The sequence below is a fragment of the Neolamprologus multifasciatus genome, chromosome 23, assembly GCF_963576455.1.
Source record: "Neolamprologus multifasciatus chromosome 23, fNeoMul1.2, whole genome shotgun sequence".
Classification (NCBI taxonomy): domain Eukaryota; kingdom Metazoa; phylum Chordata; class Actinopteri; order Cichliformes; family Cichlidae; genus Neolamprologus; species Neolamprologus multifasciatus.
Window position 1 is genome coordinate 27,869,913 of NC_140460.1, and position 22,620 is coordinate 27,892,532.

General features: G+C 51.0%; 31 non-coding genes across 31 annotated transcripts; 10 read left to right on the forward strand and 21 right to left on the reverse strand.

Annotated features, from left to right (window-relative positions):
- Positions 1 to 377: 377 nt before the first annotated feature.
- Positions 378 to 450, reverse strand: trnam-cau (transfer RNA methionine (anticodon CAU)). Its single transcript has one exon. It is a non-coding gene; the product is annotated as a tRNA-Met (tRNA).
- A 593-nt stretch (positions 451 to 1,043) lies between these two features.
- Positions 1,044 to 1,114, reverse strand: trnag-gcc (transfer RNA glycine (anticodon GCC)). Its single transcript has one exon. It is a non-coding gene; the product is annotated as a tRNA-Gly (tRNA).
- A 123-nt stretch (positions 1,115 to 1,237) lies between these two features.
- Positions 1,238 to 1,309, forward strand: trnae-cuc (transfer RNA glutamic acid (anticodon CUC)). Its single transcript has one exon. It is a non-coding gene; the product is annotated as a tRNA-Glu (tRNA).
- A 1,182-nt stretch (positions 1,310 to 2,491) lies between these two features.
- Positions 2,492 to 2,564, reverse strand: trnam-cau (transfer RNA methionine (anticodon CAU)). Its single transcript has one exon. It is a non-coding gene; the product is annotated as a tRNA-Met (tRNA).
- A 593-nt stretch (positions 2,565 to 3,157) lies between these two features.
- trnag-gcc (transfer RNA glycine (anticodon GCC)) lies at positions 3,158 to 3,228 on the reverse strand. The gene has a single exon. It is a non-coding gene; the product is annotated as a tRNA-Gly (tRNA).
- A 122-nt stretch (positions 3,229 to 3,350) lies between these two features.
- On the forward strand, positions 3,351 to 3,422 carry trnae-cuc (transfer RNA glutamic acid (anticodon CUC)). The gene has a single exon. It is a non-coding gene; the product is annotated as a tRNA-Glu (tRNA).
- A 1,183-nt stretch (positions 3,423 to 4,605) lies between these two features.
- Positions 4,606 to 4,678, reverse strand: trnam-cau (transfer RNA methionine (anticodon CAU)). The gene has a single exon. It is a non-coding gene; the product is annotated as a tRNA-Met (tRNA).
- Positions 4,679 to 5,271: 593 nt separating this feature from the next.
- Positions 5,272 to 5,342, reverse strand: trnag-gcc (transfer RNA glycine (anticodon GCC)). Its single transcript has one exon. It is a non-coding gene; the product is annotated as a tRNA-Gly (tRNA).
- Positions 5,343 to 5,464: 122 nt separating this feature from the next.
- trnae-cuc (transfer RNA glutamic acid (anticodon CUC)) lies at positions 5,465 to 5,536 on the forward strand. Its single transcript has one exon. It is a non-coding gene; the product is annotated as a tRNA-Glu (tRNA).
- Positions 5,537 to 6,720: 1,184 nt separating this feature from the next.
- On the reverse strand, positions 6,721 to 6,793 carry trnam-cau (transfer RNA methionine (anticodon CAU)). The gene has a single exon. It is a non-coding gene; the product is annotated as a tRNA-Met (tRNA).
- Positions 6,794 to 7,386: 593 nt separating this feature from the next.
- On the reverse strand, positions 7,387 to 7,457 carry trnag-gcc (transfer RNA glycine (anticodon GCC)). The gene has a single exon. It is a non-coding gene; the product is annotated as a tRNA-Gly (tRNA).
- Positions 7,458 to 7,579: 122 nt separating this feature from the next.
- Positions 7,580 to 7,651, forward strand: trnae-cuc (transfer RNA glutamic acid (anticodon CUC)). The gene has a single exon. It is a non-coding gene; the product is annotated as a tRNA-Glu (tRNA).
- Positions 7,652 to 8,833: 1,182 nt separating this feature from the next.
- Positions 8,834 to 8,906, reverse strand: trnam-cau (transfer RNA methionine (anticodon CAU)). The gene has a single exon. It is a non-coding gene; the product is annotated as a tRNA-Met (tRNA).
- A 593-nt stretch (positions 8,907 to 9,499) lies between these two features.
- trnag-gcc (transfer RNA glycine (anticodon GCC)) lies at positions 9,500 to 9,570 on the reverse strand. Its single transcript has one exon. It is a non-coding gene; the product is annotated as a tRNA-Gly (tRNA).
- A 122-nt stretch (positions 9,571 to 9,692) lies between these two features.
- trnae-cuc (transfer RNA glutamic acid (anticodon CUC)) lies at positions 9,693 to 9,764 on the forward strand. Its single transcript has one exon. It is a non-coding gene; the product is annotated as a tRNA-Glu (tRNA).
- Positions 9,765 to 10,948: 1,184 nt separating this feature from the next.
- Positions 10,949 to 11,021, reverse strand: trnam-cau (transfer RNA methionine (anticodon CAU)). The gene has a single exon. It is a non-coding gene; the product is annotated as a tRNA-Met (tRNA).
- A 593-nt stretch (positions 11,022 to 11,614) lies between these two features.
- Positions 11,615 to 11,685, reverse strand: trnag-gcc (transfer RNA glycine (anticodon GCC)). Its single transcript has one exon. It is a non-coding gene; the product is annotated as a tRNA-Gly (tRNA).
- A 121-nt stretch (positions 11,686 to 11,806) lies between these two features.
- trnae-cuc (transfer RNA glutamic acid (anticodon CUC)) lies at positions 11,807 to 11,878 on the forward strand. Its single transcript has one exon. It is a non-coding gene; the product is annotated as a tRNA-Glu (tRNA).
- Positions 11,879 to 13,063: 1,185 nt separating this feature from the next.
- Positions 13,064 to 13,136, reverse strand: trnam-cau (transfer RNA methionine (anticodon CAU)). The gene has a single exon. It is a non-coding gene; the product is annotated as a tRNA-Met (tRNA).
- Positions 13,137 to 13,729: 593 nt separating this feature from the next.
- Positions 13,730 to 13,800, reverse strand: trnag-gcc (transfer RNA glycine (anticodon GCC)). Its single transcript has one exon. It is a non-coding gene; the product is annotated as a tRNA-Gly (tRNA).
- Positions 13,801 to 13,922: 122 nt separating this feature from the next.
- Positions 13,923 to 13,994, forward strand: trnae-cuc (transfer RNA glutamic acid (anticodon CUC)). Its single transcript has one exon. It is a non-coding gene; the product is annotated as a tRNA-Glu (tRNA).
- Positions 13,995 to 15,176: 1,182 nt separating this feature from the next.
- Positions 15,177 to 15,249, reverse strand: trnam-cau (transfer RNA methionine (anticodon CAU)). The gene has a single exon. It is a non-coding gene; the product is annotated as a tRNA-Met (tRNA).
- A 582-nt stretch (positions 15,250 to 15,831) lies between these two features.
- Positions 15,832 to 15,902, reverse strand: trnag-gcc (transfer RNA glycine (anticodon GCC)). Its single transcript has one exon. It is a non-coding gene; the product is annotated as a tRNA-Gly (tRNA).
- A 122-nt stretch (positions 15,903 to 16,024) lies between these two features.
- Positions 16,025 to 16,096, forward strand: trnae-cuc (transfer RNA glutamic acid (anticodon CUC)). The gene has a single exon. It is a non-coding gene; the product is annotated as a tRNA-Glu (tRNA).
- A 1,182-nt stretch (positions 16,097 to 17,278) lies between these two features.
- trnam-cau (transfer RNA methionine (anticodon CAU)) lies at positions 17,279 to 17,351 on the reverse strand. The gene has a single exon. It is a non-coding gene; the product is annotated as a tRNA-Met (tRNA).
- Positions 17,352 to 17,934: 583 nt separating this feature from the next.
- On the reverse strand, positions 17,935 to 18,005 carry trnag-gcc (transfer RNA glycine (anticodon GCC)). Its single transcript has one exon. It is a non-coding gene; the product is annotated as a tRNA-Gly (tRNA).
- Positions 18,006 to 18,127: 122 nt separating this feature from the next.
- On the forward strand, positions 18,128 to 18,199 carry trnae-cuc (transfer RNA glutamic acid (anticodon CUC)). The gene has a single exon. It is a non-coding gene; the product is annotated as a tRNA-Glu (tRNA).
- Positions 18,200 to 19,381: 1,182 nt separating this feature from the next.
- trnam-cau (transfer RNA methionine (anticodon CAU)) lies at positions 19,382 to 19,454 on the reverse strand. The gene has a single exon. It is a non-coding gene; the product is annotated as a tRNA-Met (tRNA).
- Positions 19,455 to 20,047: 593 nt separating this feature from the next.
- On the reverse strand, positions 20,048 to 20,118 carry trnag-gcc (transfer RNA glycine (anticodon GCC)). Its single transcript has one exon. It is a non-coding gene; the product is annotated as a tRNA-Gly (tRNA).
- Positions 20,119 to 20,240: 122 nt separating this feature from the next.
- Positions 20,241 to 20,312, forward strand: trnae-cuc (transfer RNA glutamic acid (anticodon CUC)). The gene has a single exon. It is a non-coding gene; the product is annotated as a tRNA-Glu (tRNA).
- Positions 20,313 to 21,498: 1,186 nt separating this feature from the next.
- On the reverse strand, positions 21,499 to 21,571 carry trnam-cau (transfer RNA methionine (anticodon CAU)). The gene has a single exon. It is a non-coding gene; the product is annotated as a tRNA-Met (tRNA).
- Between the last annotated feature and the right edge of the window lie 1,049 nt (positions 21,572 to 22,620).

Sequence of the window (22,620 nt, forward strand, 5' to 3'; positions counted from 1 at the left end):
ACATTCCTAACCCTACCTGGACAAAGTGTCCAAGAAGAAATAACAGGTAGGAGTCATTTGGGAGCCAACGTGTGGTGCCCCGCAATTCTGACCTGAGAAAAGAAAGAGGAATTGTGGTGAAAGTTGGATGAAGTGGTTCCAGAGGGCCGGCACGCATCCATAGGGGAGGATCGCCTGCCACGTCTGAGTCTTGAAATCAAAGAGACGGGAAGGCTTTCCACGGGCAATGGCAGAATGATTTGCATTGATCCCTGTTCTAGATCTCGCATAAGAGGAGGCTGAAAATCCACTACAAACGGATGGTTCTTTGGCTCCAGCGTCCTCGAAATGGGTAGAAGTGGTACAAAATGGATGGACCAAGTCTGTACCAAAACACCTGCCTCGTGTGAGGCTCGAACTCACGACCTTCAGATTATGAGACTGACGCGCTGCCTACTGCGCCAACGAGGCTGAGAGCCAACCAGAAAATGGACGATTTCTCGAAGCTGCACGGAAAAAAAATTCAACTTGGACAAACAAAGGCAAGTCCCCAGGTATTTAAGCCCTGAACGGGTTTTGGAGGTGAAGAGTGCCACAGGAGATCCTAAAAATCTCCCAGCTCCGGCTAACCCGAAAGGGACAAGCGGTACACAATGGATGGGTTGCCTTTGCCACGTACTGTGTATCAAGTGAGGCTCAAGACACCATCTTCCCCCAAAACGGACCATTCTTCTTTTGTCTCGTAGTGCCGTCTTAAATTAAATTCCTTAATTACAGCCACATTAGCTCCACTAATAAGACACACGGGTTTACCAGCAATGTCTGTAAACATATATTCAGTCACCCGCTGGCGCTGGCAGGCGACAATTCTAAGTCTGCCAATTGTTCCGCCGAATTCGCGCCACTCTCCAAAGTCTCCTCTCAACAACATCTTGACTTAATGCAGATACGATGTCCAACCCAAGTTTGGTTTGCACAGACTTCTTGTTCCAAATCTTGATGCCGTCTGGCCGCGACCGAGAACAAACTTAATGCCCCCCAAGGCCCCACGCATAAAGGAACTGTGCATTGGCCGGGAATCGAACCCGGGCCTCCCGCGTGGCAGGCGAGAATTCTACCACTGAACCACCAATGCTCACGGACGTGCTCAGTTTTCCCACCGAATTCGCGCCATTGCCCAAGCGCTCCTCTCGAGGCGCAACGGAAAATGTAGCCCGATACAGCCACGCGTCACTCATCAAGACACCTCTGTCGCACCTCCCTGATGGTCTAGTGGTCAGGATTCGGCGCTCTCACCGCCGCGGCCCGGGTTCGATTCCCGGTCAGGGAAACTGTGTTTTGACCCAGCTCCGGCTTACCCGAAAGGGACAAGCGGTAGACAATGGATGGGTTGCCTTTGCCACGTACTGTGTATCAAGCGAGGCTCAAGGCACCATCTCCCCCCAAAACGGACCATTCGTTGAAGCCGTCAACAAATGAAGCAGAGTTGCCAGTTCTTCAAGCCCAGGATGGGCTGCCGTCTTGGAGGCGAAGTGTGTGACAGGAGATCCTAAAATGTGTGGCCGAACTGCGCATCAAAACATGCCTCGCGTGACGATAGAGCCCAACACCTCCAGTTTTTGAGACTTACGCATGGCAGGCGACAATTCTACCGCTGAGCTAACAACCCTTGCACGTCCGCCAATTGTCCCGCTGAATTCGCGCCTCTCCAAAGTCTCCTCTCAAGACGCTTAAAATGGATGCACAAACTCTGTCACGTACTGTGCATCAAAGCACATCGCTTGCGTGAGGCTACAAGTCACTACCTTCTGATTTCGAGATTCACGGGTGGCAGGCCACAGTTCTACTGCTGAGCCACCAGCCCTTACAAGTCTGCCAATTGTTCCGCCGAATTCGCGCCACTCTCCAAAGTCTCCTCTCAACAACATCTTGACTTAATGCCGATGCGATGTCCAACCCATGCTTGGTTTCCACAGACTTCTTGTTCCAACTTACCAGTCAGGCAAGAATGACTTCAAATTATCTCTCTCAATGGACCCTGTTGGCAAAGGAACTCCAGGCAACCTCCAGAGACTCAGCTCGGGAGCTGCTGATAACCAATTATCAGCCCTTGCTCATCCACTTCCAATGCAAAGACATTCCTAACCCTACCTGGACAAAGTGTCCAAGAAGAAATAACAGGTAGGAGTCATTTGGGAGCCAACGTGTGGTGCCCCGCAATTCTGACCTGAGAAAAGAAAGAGGAATTGTGGTGAAAGTTGGATGAAGTGGTTCCAGAGGGCCGGCACGCATCCATAGGGGAGGATCGCCTGCCACGTCTGAGTCTTGAAATCAAAGAGACGGGAAGGCTTTCCACGGGCAATGGCAGAATGATTTGCATTGATCCCTGTTCTAGATCTCGCATAAGAGGAGGCTGAAAATCCACTACAAACGGATGGTTCTTTGGCTCCAGCGTCCTCGAAATGGGTAGAAGTGGTACAAAATGGATGGACCAAGTCTGTACCAAAACACCTGCCTCGTGTGAGGCTCGAACTCACGACCTTCAGATTATGAGACTGACGCGCTGCCTACTGCGCCAACGAGGCTGAGAGCCAACCAGAAAATGGACGATTTCTCGAAGCTGCACGGAAAAAAAATTCAACTTGGACAAACAAAGGCAAGTCCCCAGGTATTTAAGCCCTGAACGGGTTTTGGAGGTGAAGAGTGCCACAGGAGATCCTAAAAATCTCCCAGCTCCGGCTAACCCGAAAGGGACAAGCGGTACACAATGGATGGGTTGCCTTTGCCACGTACTGTGTATCAAGTGAGGCTCAAGACACCATCTTCCCCCAAAACGGACCATTCTTCTTTTGTCTCGTAGTGCCGTCTTAAATTAAATTCCTTAATTACAGCCACATTAGCTCCACTAATAAGACACACGGGTTTACCAGCAATGTCTGTAAACATATATTCAGTCACCCGCTGGCGCTGGCAGGCGACAATTCTAAGTCTGCCAATTGTTCCGCCGAATTCGCGCCACTCTCCAAAGTCTCCTCTCAACAACATCTAACTTAATGCAGATACGATGTCCTAACCCAAGTTTGGTTTGCACAGACTTCTTGTTCCAAATCTTGATGCCGTCTGGCAGCGACCGAGAACAAACTTAATGCCCCCCAAGGCCCCACGCATAAAGGAACTGTGCATTGGCCGGGAATCGAACCCGGGCCTCCCGCGTGGCAGGCGAGAATTCTACCACTGAACCACCAACGCTCACAGACGTGCTAGTTTTCCCACCGAATTCGCGCCATTGCCCAAGCGCTCCTCTCGAGGCGCAACGGAAAATGTAGCCCGATACAGCCACGCGTCACTCATCAAGACACCTCTGTCGCACCTCCCTGATGGTCTAGTGGTCAGGATTCGGCGCTCTCACCGCCGCGGCCCGGGTTCGATTCCCGGTCAGGGAAACTGTGTTTTGACCCAGCTCCGGCTTACCCGAAAGGGACAAGCGGTAGACAATGGATGGGTTGCCTTTGCCACGTACTGTGTATCAAGCGAGGCTCAAGGCACCATCTCCCCCCAAAACGGACCATTCGTTGAAGCCGTCAACAAATGAAGCAGAGTTGCCAGTTCTTCAAGCCCAGGAAGGGCTGCCGTCTTGGAGGCGAAGTGTGTGACAGGAGATCCTAAAATGTGTGGCCGAACTGCGCATCAAAACATGCCTCGCGTGACGATAGAGCCCAACACCTCCAGTTTTTGAGACTTACGCATGGCAGGCGACAATTCTACCGCTGAGCTAACAACCCTTGCACGTCCGCCAATTGTCCCGCTGAATTCGCGCCTCTCCAAAGTCTCCTCTCAAGACGCTTAAAATGGATGCACAAACTCTGTCACGTACTGTGCATCAAAGCACTATCGCTTGCGTGAGGCTACAAGTCACTACCTTCTGATTTCGAGATTCACGGGTGGCAGGCGACAGTTCTACTGCTGAGCCACCAGCCCTTACAAGTCTGCCAATTGTTCCGCCGAATTCGCGCCACTCTCCAAAGTCTCCTCTCAACAACATCTTGACTTAATGCAGATGCGATGTCCAACCCAAGCTTGGTTTGCACAGACTTCTTGTTCCAACTTACCAGTCAGGCAAGAATGACTTCAAATTATCTCTCTCAATGGACCCTGTTGGCAAAGGAACTCCAGGCAACCTCCAGAGACTCAGCTCGGGAGCTGCTGATAACCAATTATCAGCCCTTGCTCATCCGCTTCCAATGCAAAGACATTCCTAACCCTACCTGGACAAAGTGTCCAAGAAGAAATAACAGGTAGGAGTCATTTGGGAGCCAACGTGTGGTGCCCCGCAATTCTGACCTGAGAAAAGAAAGAGGAATTGTGGTGAAAGTTGGATGAAGTGGTTCCAGAGGGCCGGCACGCATCCATAGGGGAGGATCGCCTGCCACGTCTGAGTCTTGAAATCAAAGAGACGGGAAGGCTTTCCACGGGCAATGGCAGAATGATTTGCATTGATCCCTGTTCTAGATCTCGCATAAGAGGAGGCTGAAAATCCACTACAAACGGATGGTTCTTTGGCTCCAGCGTCCTCGAAATGGGTAGAAGTGGTACAAAATGGATGGACCAAGTCTGTACCAAAACACCTGCCTCGTGTGAGGCTCGAACTCACGACCTTCAGATTATGAGACTGACGCGCTGCCTACTGCGCCAACGAGGCTGAGAGCCAACCAGAAAATGGACGATTTCTCGAAGCTGCACGGAAAAAAAATTCAACTTGGACAAACAAAGGCAAGTCCCCAGGTATTTAAGCCCTGAACGGGTTTTGGAGGTGAAGAGTGCCACAGGAGATCCTAAAAATCTCCCAGCTCCGGCTAACCCGAAAGGGACAAGCGGTACACAATGGATGGGTTGCCTTTGCCACGTACTGTGTATCAAGTGAGGCTCAAGACACCATCTTCCCCCAAAACGGACCATTCTTCTTTTGTCTCGTAGTGCCGTCTTAAATTAAATTCCTTAATTACAGCCACATTAGCTCCACTAATAAGACACACGGGTTTACCAGCAATGTCTGCAAACATATATTCAGTCACCCGCTGGCGCTGGCAGGCGACAATTCTAAGTCTGCCAATTGTTCCGCCGAATTCGCGCCACTCTCCAAAGTCTCCTCTCAACAACATCTTGACTTAATGCAGATACGATGTCCAACCCAAGTTTGGTTTGCACAGACTTCTTGTTCCAAATCTTGATGCCGTCTGGCCGCGACCGAGAACAAACTTAATGCCCCCCAAGGCCCCACGCATAAAGGAACTGTGCATTGGCCGGGAATCGAACCCGGGCCTCCCGCGTGGCAGGCGAGAATTCTACCACTGAACCACCAATGCTCACGAACGTGCCAGTTTTCCCACCGAATTCGCGCCATTGCCCAAGCGCTCCTCTCGAGGCGCAACGGAAAATGTAGCCCGATACAGCCACGCGTCACTCATCAAGACACCTCTGTCGCACCTCCCTGATGGTCTAGTGGTCAGGATTCGGTGCTCTCACCGCCGCGGCCCGGGTTCGATTCCCGGTCAGGGAAACTGTGTTTTGACCCAGCTCCGGCTTACCCGAAAGGGACAAGCGGTAGACAATGGATGGGTTGCCTTTGCCACGTACTGTGTATCAAGCGAGGCTCAAGGCACCATCTCCCCCCAAAACGGACCATTCTTTGAAGCCGTCAACAAATGAAGCAGGGTTGCCAGTTCTTCAAGCCCAGGATGGGCTGCCGTCTTGGAGGCGAAGTGTGTGACAGGAGATCCTAAAATGTGTGGCCGAACTGCGCATCAAAACATGCCTCGCGTGACGATAGAGCCCAACACCTCCAGTTTTTGAGACTTACGCATGGCAGGCGACAATTCTACCACTGAGCTAACAACCCTTGCACGTCCGCCAATTGTCCCGCTGAATTCGCGCCTCTCTCCAAAGTCTCCTCTCAAGACGCTTAAAATGGATGCACAAACTCTGTCACGTACTGTGCATCAAAGCACATCGCTTGCGTGAGGCTACAAGTCACTACCTTCTGATTTCGAGATTCACGGGTGGCAGGCGACAGTTCTACTGCTGAGCCACCAGCCCTTACAAGTCTGCCAATTGTTCCGCCGAATTCGCGCCACTCTCCAAAGTCTCCTCTCAACAACATCTTGACTTAATGCAGATGCGATGTCCAACCCAAGCTTGGTTTGCACAGACTTCTTGTTCCAACTTACCAGTCAGGCAAGAATGACTTCAAATTATCTCTCTCAATGGACCCTGTTGGCAAAGGAACTCCAGGCAACCTCCAGAGACTCAGCTCGGGAGCTGCTGATAACCAATTATCAGCCCTTGCTCATCCACTTCCAATGCAAAGACATTCCTAACCCTACCTGGACAAAGTGTCCAAGAAGAAATAACAGGTAGGAGTCATTTGGGAGCCAACGTGTGGTGCCCCGCAATTCTGACCTGAGAAAAGAAAGAGGAATTGTGGTGAAAGTTGGATGAAGTGGTTCCAGAGGGCCGGCACGCATCCATAGGGGAGGATCGCCTGCCACGTCTGAGTCTTGAAATCAAAGAGACGGGAAGGCTTTCCACGGGCAATGGCAGAATGATTTGCATTGATCCCTGTTCTAGATCTCGCATAAGAGGAGGCTGAAAATCCACTACAAACGGATGGTTCTTTGGCTCCAGCGTCCTCGAAATGGGTAGAAGTGGTACAAAATGGATGGACCAAGTCTGTACCAAAACACCTGCCTCGTGTGAGGCTCGAACTCACGACCTTCAGATTATGAGACTGACGCGCTGCCTACTGCGCCAACGAGGCTGAGAGCCAACCAGAAAATGGACGATTTCTCGAAGCTGCACGGAAAAAAAATTCAACTTGGACAAACAAAGGCAAGTCCCCAGGTATTTAAGCCCTGAACGGGTTTTGGAGGTGAAGAGTGCCACAGGAGATCCTAAAAATCTCCCAGCTCCGGCTAACCCGAAAGGGACAAGCGGTACACAATGGATGGGTTGCCTTTGCCACGTACTGTGTATCAAGTGAGGCTCAAGACACCATCTTCCCCCAAAACGGACCATTCTTCTTTTGTCTCGTAGTGCCGTCTTAAATTAAATTCCTTAATTACAGCCACATTAGCTCCACTAATAAGACACACGGGTTTACCAGCAATGTCTGTAAACATATATTCAGTCACCCGCTGGCGCTGGCAGGCGACAATTCTAAGTCTGCCAATTGTTCCGCCGAATTCGCGCCACTCTCCAAAGTCTCCTCTCAACAACATCTTGACTTAATGCAGATACGATGTCCAACCCAAGTTTGGTTTGCACAGACTTCTTGTTCCAAATCTTGATGCCGTCTGGCCGCGACCGAGAACAAACTTAATGCCCCCCAAGGCCCCACGCATAAAGGAACTGTGCATTGGCCGGGAATCGAACCCGGGCCTCCCGCGTGGCAGGCGAGAATTCTACCACTGAACCACCAATGCTCACGGACGTGCCAGTTTTCCCACCGAATTCGCGCCATTGCCCAAGCGCTCCTCTCGAGGCGCAACGGAAAATGTAGCCCGATACAGCCACGCGTCACTCATCAAGACACCTCTGTCGCACCTCCCTGATGGTCTAGTGGTCAGGATTCGGCGCTCTCACCGCCGCGGCCCGGGTTCGATTCCCGGTCAGGGAAACTGTGTTTTGACCCAGCTCCGGCTTACCCGAAAGGGACAAGCGGTAGACAATGGATGGGTTGCCTTTGCCACGTACTGTGTATCAAGCGAGGCTCAAGGCACCATCTCCCCCCAAAACGGACCATTCGTTGAAGCCGTCAACAAATGAAGCAGAGTTGCCAGTTCTTCAAGCCCAGGATGGGCTGCCGTCTTGGAGGCGAAGTGTGTGACAGGAGATCCTAAAATGTGTGGCCGAACTGCGCATCAAAACATGCCTCGCGTGACGATAGAGCCCAACACCTCCAGTTTTTGAGACTTACGCATGGCAGGCGACAATTCTACCGCTGAGCTAACAACCCTTGCACGTCCGCCAATTGTCCCGCTGAATTCGCGCCTCTCCAAAGTCTCCTCTCAAGACGCTTAAAATGGATGCACAAACTCTGTCACGTACTGTGCATCAAAGCACATCGCTTGCGTGAGGCTACAAGTCACTACCTTCTGATTTCGAGATTCACGGGTGGCAGGCGACAGTTCTACTGCTGAGCCACCAGCCCTTACAAGTCTGCCAATTGTTCCGCCGAATTCGCGCCACTCTCCAAAGTCTCCTCTCAACAACATCTTGACTTAATGCAGATGCGATGTCCAACCCAAGCTTGGTTTGCACAGACTTCTTGTTCCAACTTACCAGTCAGGCAAGAATGACTTCAAATTATCTCTCTCAATGGACCCTGTTGGCAAAGGAACTCCAGGCAACCTCCAGAGACTCAGCTCGGGAGCTGCTGATAACCAATTATCAGCCCTTGCTCATCCGCTTCCAATGCAAAGACATTCCTAACCCTACCTGGACAAAGTGTCCAAGAAGAAATAACAGGTAGGAGTCATTTGGGAGCCAACGTGTGGTGCCCCGCAATTCTGACCTGAGAAAAGAAAGAGGAATTGTGGTGAAAGTTGGATGAAGTGGTTCCAGAGGGCCGGCACGCATCCATAGGGGAGGATCGCCTGCCACGTCTGAGTCTTGAAATCAAAGAGACGGGAAGGCTTTCCACGGGCAATGGCAGAATGATTTGCATTGATCCCTGTTCTAGATCTCGCATAAGAGGAGGCTGAAAATCCACTACAAACGGATGGTTCTTTGGCTCCAGCGTCCTCGAAATGGGTAGAAGTGGTACAAAATGGATGGACCAAGTCTGTACCAAAACACCTGCCTCGTGTGAGGCTCGAACTCACGACCTTCAGATTATGAGACTGACGCGCTGCCTACTGCGCCAACGAGGCTGAGAGCCAACCAGAAAATGGACGATTTCTCGAAGCTGCACGGAAAAAAAATTCAACTTGGACAAACAAAGGCAAGTCCCCAGGTATTTAAGCCCTGAACGGGTTTTGGAGGTGAAGAGTGCCACAGGAGATCCTAAAAATCTCCCAGCTCCGGCTAACCCGAAAGGGACAAGCGGTACACAATGGATGGGTTGCCTTTGCCACGTACTGTGTATCAAGTGAGGCTCAAGACACCATCTTCCCCCAAAACGGACCATTCTTCTTTTGTCTCGTAGTGCCGTCTTAAATTAAATTCCTTAATTACAGCCACATTAGCTCCACTAATAAGACACACGGGTTTACCAGCAATGTCTGTAAACATATATTCAGTCACCCGCTGGCGCTGGCAGGCGACAATTCTAAGTCTGCCAATTGTTCCGCCGAATTCGCGGCACTCTCCAAAGTCTCCTCTCAACAACATCTTGACTTAATGCAGATACGATGTCCAACCCAAGTTTGGTTTGCACAGACTTCTTGTTCCAAATCTTGATGCCGTCTGGCCGCGACCGAGAACAAACTTAATGCCCCCCAAGGCCCCACGCATAAAGGAACTGTGCATTGGCCGGGAATCGAACCCGGGCCTCCCGCGTGGCAGGCGAGAATTCTACCACTGAACCACCAATGCTCATGGATGTGCCAGTTTTCCCACCGAATTCGCGCCATTGCCCAAGCGCTCCTCTCGAGGCGCAACGGAAAATGTAGCCCGATACAGCCACGCGTCACTCATCAAGACACCTCTGTCGCACCTCCCTGATAGTCTAGTGGTCAGGATTCGGCGCTCTCACCGCCGCGGCCCGGGTTCGATTCCCGGTCAGGGAAACTGTGTTTTGACCCAGCTCCGGCTTACCCGAAAGGGACAAGCGGTAGACAATGGATGGGTTGCCTTTGCCACGTACTGTGTATCAAGCGAGGCTCAAGGCACCATCTCCCCCCAAAACGGACCATTCGTTGAAGCCGTCAACAAATGAAGCAGAGTTGCCAGTTCTTCAAGCCCAGGATGGGCTGCCGTCTTGGAGGCGAAGTGTGTGACAGGAGATCCTAAAATGTGTGGCCGAACTGCGCATCAAAACATGCCTCGCGTGACGATAGAGCCCAACACCTCCAGTTTTTGAGACTTACGCATGGCAGGCGACAATTCTACCACTGAGCTAACAACCCTTGCACGTCCGCCAATTGTCCCGCTGAATTCGCGCCTCTCTCCAAAGTCTCCTCTCAAGACGCTTAAAATGGATGCACAAACTCTGTCACGTACTGTGCATCAAAGCACATCGCTTGCGTGAGGCTACAAGTCACTACCTTCTGATTTCGAGATTCACGGGTGGCAGGCGACAGTTCTACTGCTGAGCCACCAGCCCTTACAAGTCTGCCAATTGTTCCGCCGAATTCGCGCCACTCTCCAAAGTCTCCTCTCAACAACATCTTGACTTAATGCCGATGCGATGTCCAACCCAAGCTTGGTTTGCACAGACTTCTTGTTCCAACTTACCAGTCAGGCAAGAATGACTTCAAATTATCTCTCTCAATGGACCCTGTTGGCAAAGGAACTCCAGGCAACCTCCAGAGACTCAGCTCGGGAGCTGCTGATAACCAATTATCAGCCCTTGCTCATCCACTTCCAATGCAAAGACATTCCTAACCCTACCTGGACAAAGTGTCCAAGAAGAAATAACAGGTAGGAGTCATTTGGGAGCCAACGTGTGGTGCCCCGCGATTCTGACCTGAGAAAAGAAAGAGGAATTGTGGTGAAAGTTGGATGAAGTGGTTCCAGAGGGCCGGCACGCATCCATAGGGGAGGATCGCCTGCCACATCTGAGTCTTGAAATCAAAGAGACGGGAAGGCTTTCCACGGGCAATGGCAGAATGATTTGCATTGATCCCTGTTCTAGATCTCGCATAAGAGGAGGCTGAAAATCCACTACAAACGGATGGTTCTTTGGCTCCAGCGTCCTCGAAATGGGTAGAAGTGGTACAAAATGGATGGACCAAGTCTGTACCAAAACACCTGCCTCGTGTGAGGCTCGAACTCACGACCTTCAGATTATGAGACTGACGCACTGCCTACTGCGCCAACGAGGCTGAGAGCCAACCAGAAAATGGACGATTTCTCGAAGCTGCACGGAAAAAAAATTCAACTTGGACAAACAAAGGCAAGTCCCCAGGTATTTAAGCCCTGAACGGGTTTTGGAGGTGAAGAGTGCCACAGGAGATCCTAAAAATCTCCCAGCTCCGGCTAACCCGAAAGGGACAAGCGGTACACAATGGATGGGTTGCCTTTGCCACGTACTGTGTATCAAGTGAGGCTCAAGACACCATCTTCCCCCAAAACGGACCATTCTTCTTTTGTCTCGTAGTGCCGTCTTAAATTAAATTCCTTAATTACAGCCACATTAGCTCCACTAATAAGACACACGGGTTTACCAGCAATGTCTGCAAACATATATTCAGTCACCCGCTGGCGCTGGCAGGCGACAATTCTAAGTCTGCCAATTGTTCCGCCGAATTCGCGCCACTCTCCAAAGTCTCCTCTCAACAACATCTTGACTTAATGCAGATACGATGTCCAACCCAAGTTTGGTTTGCACAGACTTCTTGTTCCAAATCTTGATGCCGTCTGGCCGCGACCGAGAACAAACTTAATGCCCCCCAAGGCCCCACGCATAAAGGAACTGTGCATTGGCCGGGAATCGAACCCGGGCCTCCCGCGTGGCAGGCGAGAATTCTACCACTGAACCACCAATGCTCACGACGTGCCAGTTTTCCCACCGAATTCGCGCCATTGCCCAAGCGCTCCTCTCGAGGCGCAACGGAAAATGTAGCCCGATACAGCCACGCGTCACTCATCAAGACACCTCTGTCACACCTCCCTGATGGTCTAGTGGTCAGGATTCGGCGCTCTCACCGCCGCGGCCCGGGTTCGATTCCCGGTCAGGGAAACTGTGTTTTGACCCAGCTCCGGCTTACCCGAAAGGGACAAGCGGTAGACAATGGATGGGTTGCCTTTGCCACGTACTGTGTATCAAGCGAGGCTCAAGGCACCATCTCCCCCCAAAACGGACCATTCGTTGAAGCCGTCAACAAATGAAGCAGAGTTGCCAGTTCTTCAAGCCCAGGATGGGCTGCCGTCTTGGAGGCGAAGTGTGTGACAGGAGATCCTAAAATGTGTGGCCGAACTGCGCATCAAAACATGCCTCGCGTGACGATAGAGCCCAACACCTCCAGTTTTTGAGACTTACGCATGGCAGGCGACAATTCTACCGCTGAGCTAACAACCCTTGCACGTCCGCCAATTGTCCCGCTGAATTCGCGCCTCTCTCCAAAGTCTCCTCTCAAGACGCTTAAAATGGATGCACAAACTCTGTCACGTACTGTGCATCAAAGCACATCGCTTGCGTGAGGCTACAAGTCACTACCTTCTGATTTCGAGATTCACGGGTGGCAGGCGACAGTTCTACTGCTGAGCCACCAGCCCTTACAAGTCTGCCAATTGTTCCGCCGAATTCGCGCCACTCTCCAAAGTCTCCTCTCAACAACATCTTGACTTAATGCAGATGCGATGTCCAACCCAAGCTTGGTTTGCCACAGACTTCTTGTTCCAACTTACCAGTCAGGCAAGAATGACTTCAAATTATCTCTCTCAATGGACCCTGTTGGCAAAGGAACTCCAGGCAACCTCCAGAGACTCAGCTCGGGAGCTGCTGATAACCAATTATCAGCCCTTGCTCATCCACTTCCAATGCAAAGACATTCCTAACCCTACCTGGACAAAGTGTCCAAGAAGAAATAACAGGTAGGAGTCATTTGGGAGCCAACGTGTGGTGCCCCGCAATTCTGACCTGAGAAAAGAAAGAGGAATTGTGGTGAAAGTTGGATGAAGTGGTTCCAGAGGGCCGGCACGCATCCATAGGGGAGGATCGCCTGCCACGTCTGAGTCTTGAAATCAAAGAGACGGGAAGGCTTTCCACGGGCAATGGCAGAATGATTTGCATTGATCCCTGTTCTAGATCTCGCATAAGAGGAGGCTGAAAATCCACTACAAACGGATGGTTCTTTGGCTCCAGCGTCCTCGAAATGGGTAGAAGTGGTACAAAATGGATGGACCAAGTCTGTACCAAAACACCTGCCTCGTGTGAGGCTCGAACTCACGACCTTCAGATTATGAGACTGACGCGCTGCCTACTGCGCCAACGAGGCTGAGAGCCAACCAGAAAATGGACGATTTCTCGAAGCTGCACGGAAAAAAAATTCAACTTGGACAAACAAAGGCAAGTCCCCAGGTATTTAAGCCCTGAACGGGTTTTGGAGGTGAAGAGTGCCACAGGAGATCCTAAAAATCTCCCAGCTCCGGCTAACCCGAAAGGGACAAGCGGTACACAATGGATGGGTTGCCTTTGCCACGTACTGTGTATCAAGTGAGGCTCAAGACACCATCTTCCCCCAAAACGGACCATTCTTCTTTTGTCTCGTAGTGCCGTCTTAAATTAAATTCCTTAATTACAGCCACATTAGCTCCACTAATAAGACACACGGGTTTACCAGCAATGTCTGTAAACATATATTCAGTCACCCGCTGGCGCTGGCAGGCGACAATTCTAAGTCTGCCAATTGTTCCGCTGAACTCGCGCCACTCTCCAAAGTCTCCTCTCAACAACATCTTGACTTAATGCAGATACGATGTCCAACCCAAGTTTGGTTTGCACAGACTTCTTGTTCCAAATCTTGATGCCGTCTGGCCGCGACCGAGAACAAACTTAATGCCCCCCAAGGCCCCACGCATAAAGGAACTGTGCATTGGCCGGGAATCGAACCCGGGCCTCCCGCGTGGCAGGCGAGAATTCTACCACTGAACCACCAATGCTCATGGATGTGCCAGTTTTCCCACCGAATTCGCGCCATTGCCCAAGCGCTCCTCTCGAGGCGCAACGGAAAATGTAGCCCGATACAGCCACGCGTCACTCATCAAGACACCTCTGTCGCACCTCCCTGATAGTCTAGTGGTCAGGATTCGGCGCTCTCACCGCCGCGGCCCGGGTTCGATTCCTGGTCAGGGAAACTGTGTTTTGACCCAGCTCCGGCTTACCCGAAAGGGACAAGCGGTAGACAATGGATGGGTTGCCTTTGCCACGTACTGTGTATCAAGCGAGGCTCAAGGCACCATCTCCCCCCAAAACGGACCATTCGTTGAAGCCGTCAACAAATGAAGCAGAGTTGCCAGTTCTTCAAGCCCAGGATGGGCTGCCGTCTTGGAGGCGAAGTGTGTGACAGGAGATCGTAAAATGTGTGGCCGAACTGCGCATCAAAACATGCCTCGCGTGACGATAGAGCCCAACACCTCCAGTTTTTGAGACTTACGCATGGCAGGCGACAATTCTACCGCTGAGCTAACAACCCTTGCACGTCCGCCAATTGTCCCGCTGAATTCGCGCCTCTCCAAAGTCTCCTCTCAAGACGCTTAAAATGGATGCACAAACTCTGTCACGTACTGTGCATCAAAGCACATCGCTTGCGTGAGGCTACAAGTCACTACCTTCTGATTTCGAGATTCACGGGTGGCAGGCGACAGTTCTACTGCTGAGCCACCAGCCCTTACAAGTCTGCCAATTGTTCCGCCGAATTCGCGCCACTCTCCAAAGTCTCCTCTCAACAACATCTTGACTTAATGCCGATGCGATGTCCAACCCAAGCTTGGTTTCCACAGACTTCTTGTTCCAACTTACCAGTCAGGCAAGAATGACTTCAAATTATCTCTCTCAATGGACCCTGTTGGCAAAGGAACTCCAGGCAACCTCCAGAGACTCAGCTCGGGAGCTGCTGATAACCAATTATCAGCCCTTGCTCATCCACTTCCAATGCAAAGACATTCCTAACCCTACCTGGACAAAGTGTCCAAGAAGAAATAACAGGTAGGAGTCATTTGGGAGCCAACGTGTGGTGCCCCGCAATTCTGACCTGAGAAAAGAAAGAGGAATTGTGGTGAAAGTTGGATGAAGTGGTTCCAGAGGGCCGGCACGCATCCATAGGGGAGGATCGCCTGCCACGTCTGAGTCTTGAAATCAAAGAGACGGGAAGGCTTTCCACGGGCAATGGCAGAATGATTTGCATTGATCCCTGTTCTAGATCTCGCATAAGAGGAGGCTGAAAATCCACTACAAACGGATGGTTCTTTGGCTCCAGCGTCCGCGAAATGGGTAGAAGTGGTACAAAATGGATGGACCAAGTCTGTACCAAAACACCTGCCTCGTGTGAGGCTCGAACTCACGACCTTCAGATTATGAGATTGACGCGCTGCCTACTGCGCCAACGAGGCTGAGAGCCAACCAGAAAATGGACGATTTCTCGAAGCTGCACGGAAAAAAAATTCAACTTGGACAAACAAAGGCAAGTCCCCAGGTATTTAAGCCCTGAACGGGTTTTGGAGGTGAAGAGTGCCACAGGAGATCCTAAAAATCTCCCATCTCCGGCTAACCCGAAAGGGACAAGCAGTACACAATGGATGGGTTGCCTTTGCCACGTACTGTGTATCAAGTGAGGCTCAAGACACCATCTTCCCCCAAAACGGACCATTCTTCTTTTGTCTCGTAGTGCCGTCTTAAATTAAATTCCTTAATTACAGCCACATTAGCTCCACTAATAAGACACACGGGTTTACCAGCAATGTCTGTAAACATATATTCAGTCACCCGCTGGCGCTGGCAGGCGACAATTCTAAGTCTGCCAATTGTTCCGCCGAATTCGCGCCACTCTCCAAAGTCTCCTCTCAACAACATCTAACTTAATGCAGATACGATGTCTAACCCAAGTTTGGTTTGCACAGACTTCTTGTTCCAAATCTTGATGCCGTCTGGCAGCGACCGAGAACAAACTTAATGCCCCACGCATAAAGGAACTGTGCATTGGCCGGGAATCGAACCCGGGCCTCCCGCGTGGCAGGCGAGAATTCTACCACTGAACCACCAATGCTCACGGACGTGCCAGTTTTCCCACCGAATTCGCGCCATTGCCCAAGCGCTCCTCTCGAGGCGCAATGGAAAATGTAGCCCGATACAGCCACGCGTCACTCATCAAGACGCCTCTGTCGCACCTCCCAGATGGTCTAGTCGTCAGGATTCGGCGCTCTCACCGCCGCGGCCCGGGTTCGATTCCCGGTCAGGGAAACTGTGTTTTGACCCAGCTCCGGCTTACCCGAAAGGGACAAGCGGTAGACAATGGATGGGTTGCCTTTGCCACGTACTGTGTATCAAGCGAGGCTCAAGGCACCATCTCCCCCCAAAACGGACCATTCGTTGAAGCCGTCAACAAATGAAGCAGAGTTGCCAGTTCTTCAAGCCCAGGATGGGCTGCCGTCTTGGAGGCGAAGTGTGTGACAGCAGATCCTAAAATGTGTGGCCGAACTGCGCATCAAAACATGCCTCGCGTGACGATAGAGCCCAACACCTCCAGCTTTTGAGACTTACGCATGGCAGGCAACAATTCTACCGCTGAGCTAACAACCCTTGCACGTCCGCCAATTGTCCCGCTGAATTCGCGCCTCTCCAAAGTCTCCTCTCAAGACGCTTAAAATGGATGCACAAACTCTGTCACGTACTGTGCATCAAAGCATATCGCTTGCGTGAGGCTACAAGTCACTACCTTCTGATTTCGAGATTCACGGGTGGCAGGCGACAGTTCTACTGCTGAGCCACCAGCCCTTACAAGTCTGCCAATTGTTCCGCCGAATTCGCGCCACTCTCCAAAGTCTCCTCTCAACAACATCTTGACTTAATGCAGATGCGATGTCCAACCCAAGCTTGGTTTGCACAGACTTCTTGTTCCAACTTACCAGTCAGGCAAGAATGACTTCAAATTATCTCTCTCAATGGACCCTGTTGGCAAAGGAACTCCAGGCAACCTCCAGAGACTCAGCTCGGGAGCTGCTGATAACCAATTATCAGCCCTTGCTCATCCGCTTCCAATGCAAAGACATTCCTAACCCTACCTGGACAAAGTGTCCAAGAAGAAATAACAGGTAGGAGTCATTTGGGAGCCAACGTGTGGTGCCCCGCAATTCTGACCTGAGAAAAGAAAGAGGAATTGTGGTGAAAGTTGGATGAAGTGGTTCCAGAGGGCCGGCACGCATCCATAGGGGAGGATCGCCTGCCACGTCTGAGTCTTGAAATCAAAGAGACGGGAAGGCTTTCCACGGGCAATGGCAGAATGATTTGCATTGATCCCTGTTCTAGATCTCGCATAAGAGGAGGCTGAAAATCCACTACAAACGGATGGTTCTTTGGCTCCAGCGTCCTCGAAATGGGTAGAAGTGGTACAAAATGGATGGACCAAGTCTGTACCAAAACACCTGCCTCGTGTGAGGCTCGAACTCACGACCTTCAGATTATGAGACTGACGTGCTGCCTACTGCTCCAACGAGGCTGAGAGCCAACCAGAAAATGGACGATTTCTCGAAGCTGCACGGAAAAAAAATTCAACTTGGACAAACAAAGGCAAGTCCCCAGGTATTTAAGCCCTGAACGGGTTTTGGAGGTGAAGAGTGCCACAGGAGATCCTAAAAATCTCCCAGCTCCGGCTAACCCGAAAGGGACAAGCGGTACACAATGGATGGGTTGCCTTTGCCACGTACTGTGTATCAAGTGAGGCTCAAGACACCATCTTCCCCCAAAACGGACCATTCTTCTTTTGTCTCGTAGTGCCGTCTTAAATTAAATTCCTTAATTACAGCCACATTAGCTCCACTAATAAGACACACGGGTTTACCAGCAATGTCTGTAAACATATATTGAGTCACCCGCTGGCACTGGCAGGCGACAATTCTAAGTCTGCCAATTGTTCCTCCGAATTCGCGCCACTCTCCAAAGTCTCCTCTCAACAACATCTTGACTTAATGCAGATACGATGTCCAACCCAAGTTTGGTTTGCACAGACTTCTTGTTCCAAATCTTGATGCCGTCTGGCCGCGACCGAGAACAAACTTAATGCCCCACGCATAAAGGAACAGTGCATTGGCCGGGAATCGAACCCAGGCCTCCCGCGTGGCAGGCGAGAATTCTACCACTGAACCACCAACGCTCACAGACGTGCTAGTTTTCCCACCGAATTCGCGCCATTGCCCAAGCGCTCCTCTCGAGGCGCAACGGAAAATGTAGCCCGATACAGCCACGCGTCACTCATCAAGACACCTCTGTCGCACCTCCCTGATGGTCTAGTGGTCAGGATTCGGCGCTCTCACCGCCGCGGCCCGGGTTCGATTCCCGGTCAGGGAAACTGTGTTTTGACCCACCTCCGGCTTACCCGAAAGGGACAAGCGGTAGACAATGGATGGGTTGCCTTTGCCACGTACTGTGTATCAAGCGAGGCTCAAGGCACCATCTCCCCCCAAAACGGACCATTCGTTGAAGCCGTCAACAAATGAAGCAGAGTTGCCAGTTCTTCAAGCCCAGGAAGGGCTGCCGTCTTGGAGGCGAAGTGTGTGACAGGAGATCCTAAAATGTGTGGCCGAACTGCGCATCAAAACATGCCTCGCGTGACGATAGAGCCCAACACCTCCAGTTTTTGAGACTTACGCATGGCAGGCGACAATTCTACCGCTGAGCTAACAACCCTTGCACGTCCACCAATTGTCCCGCTGAATTCGCGCCTCTCCAAAGTCTCCTCTCAAGACGCTTAAAATGGATGCACAAACTCTGTCACGTACTGTGCATCAAAGCACATCGCTTGCGTGAGGCTACAAGTCACTACCTTCTGATTTCGAGATTCACGGGTGGCAGGTGACAGTTCTACTGCTGAGCCACCAGCCCTTACAAGTCTGCCAATTGTTCCGCCGAATTCGCGCCACTCTCCAAAGTCTCCTCTCAACAACATCTTGACTTAATGCAGATGCGATGTCCAACCCAAGCTTGGTTTGCACAGACTTCTTGTTCCAACTTACCAGTCAGGCAAGAATGACTTCAAATTATCTCTCTCAATGGACCCTGTTGGCAAAGGAACTCCAGGCAACCTCCAGAGACTCAGCTCGGGAGCTGCTGATAACCAATTATCAGCCCTTGCTCATCCGCTTCCAATGCAAAGACATTCCTAACCCTACCTGGACAAAGTGTCCAAGAAGAAATAACAGGTAGGAGTCATTTGGGAGCCAACGTGTGGTGCCCCACAATTCTGACCTGAGAAAAGAAAGAGGAATTGTGGTGAAAGTTGGATGAAGTGGTTCCAGAGGGCCGGCACGCATCCATAGGGGAGGATCGCCTGCCACGTCTGAGTCTTGAAATCAAAGAGACGGGAAGGCTGTCCACGGGCAATGGCAGAATGATTTGCATTGATCCCTGTTCTAGATCTCGCATAAGAGGAGGCTGAAAATCCACTACAAACGGATGGTTCTTTGGCTCCAGCGTCCTTGAAATGGGTAGAAGTGGTACAAAATGGATGGACCAAGTCTGTACCAAACGACCTGCCTCGTGTGAGGCTCGAACTCACGACCTTCAGATTATGAGACTGACGCGCTGCCTACTGCGCCAACGAGGCTGAGAGCCAACCAGAAAATGGACGATTTCTCGAAGCTGCACGGAAAAAAAATTCAACTTGGACAAACAAAGGCAAGTCCCCAGGTATTTAAGCCCTGAACGGGTTTTGGAGGTGAAGAGTGCCACAGGAGATCCTAAAAATCTCCCAGCTCCGGCTAACCCGAAAGGGACAAGCGGTACACAATGGATGGGTTGCCTTTGCCACGTACTGTGTATCAAGTGAGGCTCAAGACACCATCTTCCCCCAAAACGGACCATTCTTCTTTTGTCTCGTAGTGCCGTCTTAAATTAAATTCCTTAATTACAGCCACATTAGCTCCACTAATAAGACACACGGGTTTACCAGCAATGTCTGTAAACATATATTCAGTCACCCGCTGGCGCTGGCAGGCGACAATTCTAAGTCTGCCAATTGTTCCGCCGAATTCGCGCCACTCTCCAAAGTCTCCTCTCAACAACATCTTGACTTAATGCAGATACGATGTCCAACCCAAGTTTGGTTTGCACAGACTTCTTGTTCCAAATCCTGATGCCATCTGGCCGCGACCGAGAACAAACTTAATGCCCCCCAAGGCCCCACGCATAAAGGAACTGTGCATTGGCCGGGAATCGAACCCGGGCCTCCCGCGTGGCAGGCGAGAATTCTACCACTGAACCACCAATGCTCACGGACGTGTCAGTTTTCCCACCGAATTCGCGCCATTGCCCAAGCGCTCCTCTCGAGGCGCAACGGAAAATGTAGCCCGATACAGCCACGCGTCACTCATCAAGACACCTCTGTCGCACCTCCCTGATGGTCTAGTGGTCAGGATTCGGCGCTCTCACCGCCGCGGCCCGGGTTCGATTCCCGGTCAGGGAAACTGTGTTTTGACCCAGCTCCGGCTTACCCGAAAGGGACAAGCGGTAGACAATGGATGGGTTGCCTTTGCCACGTACTGTGTATCAAGCGAGGCTCAAGGCACCATCTCCCCCCAAAACGGACCATTCGTTGAAGCCGTCAACAAATGAAGCAGAGTTGCCAGTTCTTCAAGCCCAGGATGGGCTGCCGTCTTGGAGGCGAAGTGTGTGACAGGAGATCCGTAAAATGTGTGGCCGAACTGCAGCATCAAAACATGCCTCGCGTGACGATAGAGCCCAACACCTCCAGTTTTTGAGACTTACGCATGGCAGGCGACAATTCTACCGCTGAGCTAACAACCCTTGCACGTCCGCCAATTGTCCCGCTGAATTCGCGCCTCTCTCCAAAGTCTCCTCTCAAGACGCTTAAAATGGATGCACAAACTCTGTCACGTAGTGTGCATCAAAGCACATCGCTTGCGTGAGGCTACAAGTCACTACCTTCTGATTTCGAGATTCACGGGTGGCAGGTGACAGTTCTACTGCTGAGCCACCAGCCCTTACAAGTCTGCCAATTGTTCCGCCGAATTCGCGCCACTCTCCAAAGTCTCCTCTCAACAACATCTTGACTTAATGCAGATGCGATGTCCAACCCAAGCTTGGTTTGCACAGACTTCTTGTTCCAACTTACCAGTCAGGCAAGAATGACTTCAAATTATCTCTCTCAATGGACCCTGTTGGCAAAGGAACTCCAGGCAACCTCCAGAGACTCAGCTCGGGAGCTGCTGATAACCAATTATCAGCCCTTGCTCATCCGCTTCCAATGCAAAGACATTCCTAACCCTACCTGGACAAAGTGTCCAAGAAGAAATAACAGGTAGGAGTCATTTGGGAGCCAACGTGTGGTGCCCCACAATTCTGACCTGAGAAAAGAAAGAGGAATTGTGGTGAAAGTTGGATGAAGTGGTTCCAGAGGGCCGGCACGCATCCATAGGGGAGGATCGCCTGCCACGTCTGAGTCTTGAAATCAAAGAGACGGGAAGGCTGTCCACGGGCAATGGCAGAATGATTTGCATTGATCCCTGTTCTAGATCTCGCATAAGAGGAGGCTGAAAATCCACTACAAACGGATGGTTCTTTGGCTCCAGCGTCCTCGAAATGGGTAGAAGTGGTACAAAATGGATGGACCAAGTCTGTACCAAAACACCTGCCTCGTGTGAGGCTCGAACTCACGACCTTCAGATTATGAGACTGACGCGCTGCCTACTGCGCCAACGAGGCTGAGCACCAACCAGAAAATGGACGATTTCTCGAAGCTGCACGGAAAAAAAATTCAACTTGGACAAACAAAGGCAAGTCCCCAGGTATTTAAGCCCTGAACGGGTTTTGGAGGTGAAGAGTGCCACAGGAGATCCTAAAAATCTCCCAGCTCCGGCTAACCCGAAAGGGACAAGCGGTACACAATGGATGGGTTGCCTTTGCCACGTACTGTGTATCAAGTGAGGCTCAAGACACCATCTTCCCCCAAAACGGACCATTCTTCTTTTGTCTCGTAGTGCCGTCTTACAGTTTTTTCTGATTGCTTAAGCACATTTTTTGTAACTATTGGCTATTTTTGCAAAACTCTACACACAAATAAGAAAACCTGTCACCCAATTATCAAAACATTGTAGTTCTCTTGCAAAAGCGAACACAGCTAGATTAACTCTTCACACCTTCGTAAAAATGGTGTTTTCGTATCAAACAGTACACACAAGCCATCATCTACTAAGCACACAATGCGCCAACTGCACACTGATGGTATGAATACAAAACACATCTGGCTTTTGCTTTCTCTGTGTACAGATGTCAATTGAACATTCTGCCTCTGCCCCCAACATCTGGACGTCTAGCAATTCTGTAAAGTAACAATTTCAGTATTTTTGCATGTATGGTACTGTTGTGTTTCTCATTAGAGTATGGCAGTGCTACAAAGTACTTACCGATTCTCATTTCGAAATGTCCTAATGATGCTTGCCACAGTGTAGCGGCTCAGTTTAGGCTGAACCCGTTGGCCAGCTTCCCTCAGGGTCATCCCATGGTTGATGACATGGTCCACACATTGTAGCTCTGATGTCATCAGTTATTCTGTTTCTTACTCTTCTTACCCTTCCTCTTTCCCCTCCTCGTCCTCTTCTTGCTCCTCTTTGTCCTCTTCCTCTAACTTCCTCTAACCCTCTTGCTTCTTCACCTCCACGTCCTCTTCCTCCAACTTCTTCACCTCCACGTCCTCTCCCTCGGCCTCCTCTGATTCTCACTCTTCTCACTCTTACTGCTCCTTCCATTGTACT